The following is a 7,811-nucleotide window of genomic DNA, read 5'->3' as shown; positions in this document are numbered from 1 at the left end:
ATATCTCCACGGTCTATATGAAAGTATGTTGGCTACCTGGTCGGGGGTTAAGGGAACGGTTTGGTAAGGGTCTTGCCCTTGTTCAGCGTTTAGAGGTCCTGCAAGGGACCTGGGTCAAATTTAGTAGGATCTCCTTCAATACCCATAGGTATTGGATGGCGGGGATCCAAACTCTTTGACCCCCTCATAAGTTAACTACTATTAATACTATAACCCGGCTATTTAGGACTGTATCCCTGCTGACTCAGACTACTTAGTTGAGGGTAACGTCACCTCCAAAAGAGGGGCCTACCATAATTTGCATTAATAACTTAATTCATTATCTTTCAATAATCCGACCCTTTAGGATTGTATCCTTGCTGACTCAAACTACTGGGTTGAGGGTAACGTCGCCTTCAAAAGAGGGGCCTACTACAACAACTAAGATAATCTCTTAAACAAGTGCAAAAGTGCGAAAATAACCAAAGGTTATACTAATACACGAGTCGGATCCAAGTGATTCATCTTGTCTATCTGTTTTTATTTTTATTTTTATTTTTCAGCATTTAGTTAGTTTTATTTTCTTAGTTTAAAAGTCTTTTCTAACATTTTGATTTGGTTAGACGTTGAGGATAAACCGGTACTAAAAGCTCTTGTGTCCTTGGACGACCTCGGTATCTTACCAACACTATACTGCATCCACGATGGGTGCACTTGCCCATATGTTTGTTTAGTGTTAGTAAATATCGTGTTTTATAAATTTAAAACTTGGCTAAAAGTGTAAAAAGTGCTTAAAATATACATCTAAAATATAACACACTTCACACACATCAAGTTTTTGGCGCCGTTGCCGGGGACACAAGGATTTTAAGAAAGTTAGGAATCAACGGCCTAATCATAATTTTATTTTTCTTTTTAATTTTTTAGGATTTTCTTAGTTTTTCATCTTCTGCAGAGCTCAGCACGGGCCGTGCCTGGTCGGACACGGGCCGTGCCCAGCGTTGTTACCGGCAGTTTTTAGTTTTCCAAGTTACAGAAGGCTGACCACGGGGCCGTGTCGGTGCAACACGGGGCCGTGTCCAACTCTCCAGTAACTGGGATCTGGAAAACAATCACTGTAACTCCGACCACGGGTCGTGTTCACTGAGCACGGGGCCGTGGTGAACCTTCTGACCAGCATTCTTTTTTGTTTTTATTGCAGGACTTGGAACCAGACGCCTCCCCTACGTAGTGTATGAGCTCCAGTTCTAATAAGGACATAAAAGAACCTCTAGAAGAACCCGAACGCTTTCTCAAAAAAAGACTAAAAGCCAAAAATCAAGAGAAGGTTTCGGGAAATCCACTTCCAATGGCGGACCAACGTACCCTCATGGATTATCTACGACCTACCGTAGGTAACCTTGGCGCCGCTATCAATGCACCTAATGTTGAAGCCAATAACTTCGAACTTCGGCCTCATTTGATACAAATGCTCCAAAACTCCGCAACCTTTCATGGGCTTGCGGACGAGGATCCCCATCTACATATTACTAATTTCTTAGAAATATGTGATACTTTTCGGATCAATGGAGCATCAAATGACGCCATCCGCCTCCGAATGTTTCCTTTTTCACTAAAAGACCGAGCAAAAGCTTGGCTTAACGCGCTCCCAGCTGGATCGGTAAACACCTGGGATGAACTAGCCCAAAAATTTTTATATAAGTATTTCCCTCCCGCTAAAACGGCTAAATTAATGACTGAAATTAATACATATTCTCAAGAGGACGGGAAATCCTTATATGAAACTTGGGAAAGGTTCAAGGAGCTATTGCGAAAGTGTCCACATCACGGCCTTGCGATATGGCAACAAGTATCCACTTTCTATAATGGGTTGTTGCCACACACAAGGCAGACACTTGACTCTAGCTCCAAGGGACTTTTAGGTAATTGCCGCCCGCATGAAATATATAATCAAATTGAGGAAATTGCTGAAACCAATTTTCAGTGGCCCACTCCCCGAGGCAATAAATCTATTGCCCGGGTGCCCATAAGGTTGATGAAAGCACTTCTTTACAAGCCCAAATCGAGGCCCTTTCTTCGAAAATAAAAAAAAATTGGAAAAAACAGTCTCGGTTATGGCTTGTGAAGGGTGTGGTGGGCCACATGAAAATTGGAGTTGTATGAAAGAAACAGACGATCAACAAGAGTCGGTAAGCTACATTGATAATAGACCTAGGCCGTCGGGTCCTCCAAGGGGCACCTACAACCAAGGATGGCGAAATCACCCTAACCTTGGTTGGAGAGAACCCGGCAATAGTAGTAACCACCAAAACCAACGAACAAACTTTCAACAACCAAGAAATGAGTCACAAAATTTCCCTCAACAACAAGGTGGACGAGAAAGGCTTGAAGATACTATATCTCGCCTCATCTCCGACACTGAAAAGAAAAACTCGGAAAGGTTTCTACAATTAGAATCAAATTTTAGAAATCAACAAGCTAGTATTCAAAACATAGAAAAACAAATAAGTCAACTAGCCCAAAATTTTTCCGAGAGACCACAAGGCGCATTACCAAGCAATACCGAAACAAACCCAAAAGTGCAAGTTCATCTCATCACATTACGAAACCGCACCGTGGGTCCTACGGAGGTGCCACCGCCTACCGAGGAGACTATACCACCGCCTGTACAAGAGAAGGGTTCCCCTCCATCACCAGAGCCTACCAAGGCTCCTCGGGTTCCGTACCCCGGTAGGTTAATTCGTCAAAAGACCAATGAGCAATTCGCAAAATTCGAAAGTCTACTAAAACAGTTGCATGTCAACATTCCTTTTATTGATGTCCTAACCCAAATGCCCAAATATTCTAAGATCATGAGGGACTTCCTCACTCATAAAAGGAAAATTGAAACTTTGCAATTAGTTAATTTAGGCGAAGAATGCTCTGCCCTCATACTCAACAAACTCCCCCAAAAGAAAATCGATCCCGGAAGCTTCACGATTCCTTGCTCGATCGGGGACTCGCCCGTTCGTAATGCACTAGCCGACCTTGGGGCTAGCATTAACCTCATGCCCTCATCAATGTTCAAAAGACTCGGCCTAGGAACAACAAGTCCTACAAAAATGAGCATACAACTTGCTGATCGATCCGTCAAATTCCCGCAAGGTGTCATCGAAAATCTCTTAGTCAAGGTAAACAAATTTGTCTACCCGGCCGACTTTGTCATACTTGAACTTGATATGGAAGAAGACACCGAAGTCCCCCTCATACTAGGGAGACCATTTCTCGCCACCGCACAGGCAGTGGTAGACATGAACGACGGAACGCTCACCTTAAGGTACGGGGATGAGGAAGTAAAATTCGGGGTTGGGAAGAGAATAGAGGACGATGACCCGGTCAACTACATGAAGGTTATTGATTCGAGTTTGGATGCTCCTCTCTGACGGTGCAACATGGGATGCAAAACATCCTACTCAGAAAATATATAACCTCACCTTGGGTCTAGCCAAGGACCCTTATAAACGTGGCGCACCACGGAGGCATTCTGCGGAACTATCCTTAGTTTAGTCTTTTAGTTTTAATTTGCAGGAATAAAACACACTCATGGTGGTAAAGGATGATAAGGGAAACGAGAAACATGGCCCCATGCACAAGAACAAGGCCATCCGACATCAATTTCTCCATTACAGTAGGTTCAGCACGGGCCGTGCCCAGCTCACACGGCCCCGTGCTCAGCTCACACGGCCCCGTGCTGAACACCCTGCAGGAAAATTCTCAGTTCAGGTAACTGGACACGGGCCGTGTTCACCAGACACGCCCCCGTGTCCAGACTTCTGTTTCTTTTCTTTAATTTTCGTTACTGGCACCTGAACACGGGGCCGTGCCCGGTCCCCACGGGGCCGTGTCCAGACTGCCAGTAACATAAATTTTTGCTTTTAACACCATGTTACACATTCAGTCAACCTAAAAATTTATTTTTGGGACACATTGAGGACAATGTGTAATTTAAGTGTGGGGGGGATTCTAAAACCTTGAATTTTGCAAGTCCTAATAACAAGCCTTACACAAAACTCTATTGGAACCGCTAATCACCCCAAATTTTTTTCAAAAATTTTCATTTTTTTTACTTGTCTAAAGTTTAAGTTGGGAATTCTAAGACCAACAAGGTTATATTTTTACAAATTTACAACCGATAGCGTCGTGATAAAAAGAAACAACATAAGAAAATTATGAAACGGCATGACAAGCTTAGTTAAAATTCGATTATATATACTTGATCACATAGAAAAACCCATTCCCACAAAAGTGAGTTTTGAGCCTTTATTGAGCATACAAATATACATCTTTAAGCTAAATGCTCATTTTTCGTTTCTTGTGTGAATAGCCGCTTGGTTCTTACGACTCTAGAACTTGCCACCACAATTCATTCCCGGTCCTTACCAACTTAAAACCAAGTAAGTAAATGATGGAGGCATTAGGACTAACCCTTTTTCTTTCAAAACCATTATTTTTATTTTTCTTTTCACCTACCCAAAAACTCCCCCCTAGTTAACCCCTTTGAGCCTAAACCTTTTCATTTCTTAACCCAAAACCCTTTTTACCCACCAAAAACCCTTTTTATTTTTACCCTTTTATTTTAGTAACAAGCTCGGTTTTCGTGTGACTGAAAAAAAAAAAGAGAATTTTACAATGAAGTTAGAAATAAACAAACAAAGCTTCTAAAAAGCTTGTTTGAAGAAATACTTCATTAAGAATAAAAAGTCACTAAAACAAAATGTTTTACGAAAACCGACGCTTTTCATGCTTTTCTCCCTTTTCTACTAACCACTAACCCAACTACCCACCTTTAGCCCAAGCCTTTACCCAAAAAGTCCTCTTGATATTTACAAAGGTAAAAAGTTAAAAAGGAGGAGGATTGATTGCTTGGCAAGCCTATGGTAGGGATAAGTTCCATGCCGCTCTCGAGTGATACACTAAAAAAGACACCTTCGGCCGAGTGTGAGTGATTTCTCCCTTGAGGTATGTGAACTTGTATATAAATGGAAATTTAAAAAGGCATGTTATGCCCAAATAAGTAATTTCTCTTATGAAACTTTCTAAATAAATCATAACGAATAAGATTGTAAATAAATAAAAATAAAACCCAACAAAGATCTTGGATTCCCGACACTCTATGACAAGCCAAAACCTTCTCTTCTACCCATTCCATTTGGGAGTGTAAGCCACATATTAAAGAGTTTTGCTTGAGTACAAGCAAAAATTCAAGTGTGGGGGTATTTGATATGTGTAAAACGCAACATATAAATTACATCAAATGAGGCATGAAACTAACCCTTTTTAAGTACTAATGTTGGAAAAAGAGTGTTTTTGTCTTCCTTTTGTATTTTCAGGATTAAATGAGCTCAAATTAACAAAAGAAGCAAAAAGGCAGCTAAATCTAACATAAATACAAGAAAAGGAACATAAGTGGATTGCCCGACCCCTTGACAGCATCCTCCCAAGCAAAACAGAGAAGGCAGAAGACTGAACACGCCCCGTGCTCAGCCAGCACGGGGCCGTGCCCAAGAAGCAGCAGATAAGACAAACCTATAGAATTCTATTGCCCACCACGGGGCCATGCCCAGTGAACACAGGGGCGTGGCGAAAGTACTGCAGGCGCATTAATTGAAATTGCGAATTACAACTAATGAGGAGAGAGATTGTCAGACGGGCACGGGGCCGTGTGCAGCGGACATGGGGCCGTGCCCAGGCTTGTGTTCAGCCTATAAATAGGAGTGCTTGGTTTCATTGCAACTCATCCCTTGGCACACCACCTCTCTCACACTTCATCCACCACCCACCACCATCACAACACCATCATCCACCACCATCATCCATTGTCCATCATAGAGTGTGTGAGTCGTCTCGGGATCCAAGATTGATCGTAAGAGTTCTTGACAATCAAGGCCATGTTTGCCTAAGTCTCTTACATCACTTGGTGAAGACAAGTGTTTAGTTTAATACTTTTTATTTTTAATCTTTTGCACTTTTTATTTGGTTTTGTATTAATGACTTTTATAACTAGTTGCTTATGTTGAAGGTGATTCTTCCTTATCGTTTGTCTGTGGTGTCTTGGCATTATTTTACTGTCTATATAAAATAAAAGATTTTCACCATTCATATCTCCACGGTCTATATGGAGGTATGTTGGCTACCTGGTCGGGGGCTAAGGGAACGGTTTGGTAAGGGTCTTGCCCTTGTTCAGCGTTTAGAGGTCCTGCAAGGGACCTGGGTCAAATTTAGTAGGATCTCCTTCAATACCTATAGGTATTGGATGGCGGGGATCCAAACTCTTTGACCCCCTCATAAGTTAACTACTATTAACACTATAACCCGGCTATTTAGGACTGTATCCCTGCTGACTCAGACTACTTAGTCGAGGGTAACGTCACCTCCAAAAGTGGGGCCTAGCATAATTTGCATTAATAACTTAATTCATTATCTTTTAATAATCTGACCCTTTAGGATTGTATCATTGCTGACTCAAACTACTGGGTTGAGGGTAACGTCGCCTTCAAAAGAGGGGCCTACTACAATAACTAAGATAATCTCTTAAACAAGTGCAAAAGTGCGAAAATAATCAAAGGTTATACTAATACACGAGTCGGATCCAAGTGATTCATCTTGTCTATCTGTTTTTATTTTTATTTTTATTTTTCAGCATTTAGTTAGTTTTATTTTCTTAGTTTAAAATTTTTTTCTAACATTTTGATTTGGTTAGATGTTGAGGATAAACCGGTACTAAAAGCTCTTGTGTCCTTGGACGACCTCGGTATCTTACCAACACTATACTACATCCACGATGGGTGCACTTGCCCATATGTGTGTTTAGTGTTAGTAAATATCGTGTTTTATAAATTTAAAACTTGGCTAAAAGTGTAAAAAAGGCTTAAAATATACATCTAAAATATAACACACTTCACGCACATCAGCACTGATGTTGCATATCAGTGGTTTCTTCAATAGTTGATCAGGCCTTTGACAATCAGCAGTTGTTAGGTCTTCAGTCTTTATGATCAACAGTTGTTGTTGAGGGGATTAGTACTTAGAGTCATCATCTGATAGAAGAACTGCCATTGAAGGGAACTTAGGACATACATTGCTTATTGATGATCAACTGTTAAGAACCAGTTTTGGGTTTCAGTATCATCTGTTCATCTAGGTTTGATTACATGGGCCAACAATCTCCCCCTAGAACAGATGATGCCAAAACACTTCCTTATTCATGATCTTTATTCTCTCATCAATTTCTCCCTAATTTGCCATTTGAATTGTAATTCAAAATTCATGGAGTCTTCATCATCCTCATCCCTATGAAGTTGAAGTTCTAAAAGATCTAGGAGATCAGCTGCATCTAGGCCTAATGCATCCTCCCTTGAAATGTGTTCAACTCTACCATTGGACTTGAGCAAAGTCAATACATGGGTCTTTGTATCAGACTTCCACTTTAGTATTTTTGAGTCCAATGGGTTTCTGGGGAGAGACTTTATTTGTGATGAGTTTGGTGAAGGAGGTCTACTTGTCAGCCTTTGAACTATTACAGCAAGTTGAGCTTGAAGCTTTAATGAGGCATCATCCAAGCCATACATGATCTGGTTCTTGATAGACTCTTTCATGATATCAGCTTCTCTCTTTGCATCTTCCTCATCTATCTGCTTCTGTCTTTTTCTTTGATCTAAGACATGGGTGGATTAGTCAGAGGATGTGAACAGTGTTTTCAGAGAGAGGGTCTGTTGTTCTGGCTTATCAGTGGTTTTGTCTTTGTATACTGGCTTCTTTGGAGCTGTTGGATCAGTTTCTCTTAATTTTTCCAG

The sequence above is a fragment of the Helianthus annuus genome, chromosome 10, assembly GCF_002127325.2.
Source record: "Helianthus annuus cultivar XRQ/B chromosome 10, HanXRQr2.0-SUNRISE, whole genome shotgun sequence".
In the NCBI taxonomy this organism is placed as follows: Eukaryota; Viridiplantae; Streptophyta; class Magnoliopsida; order Asterales; family Asteraceae; genus Helianthus; species Helianthus annuus.
Note: the sequence above shows the minus strand (reverse complement) of the source record.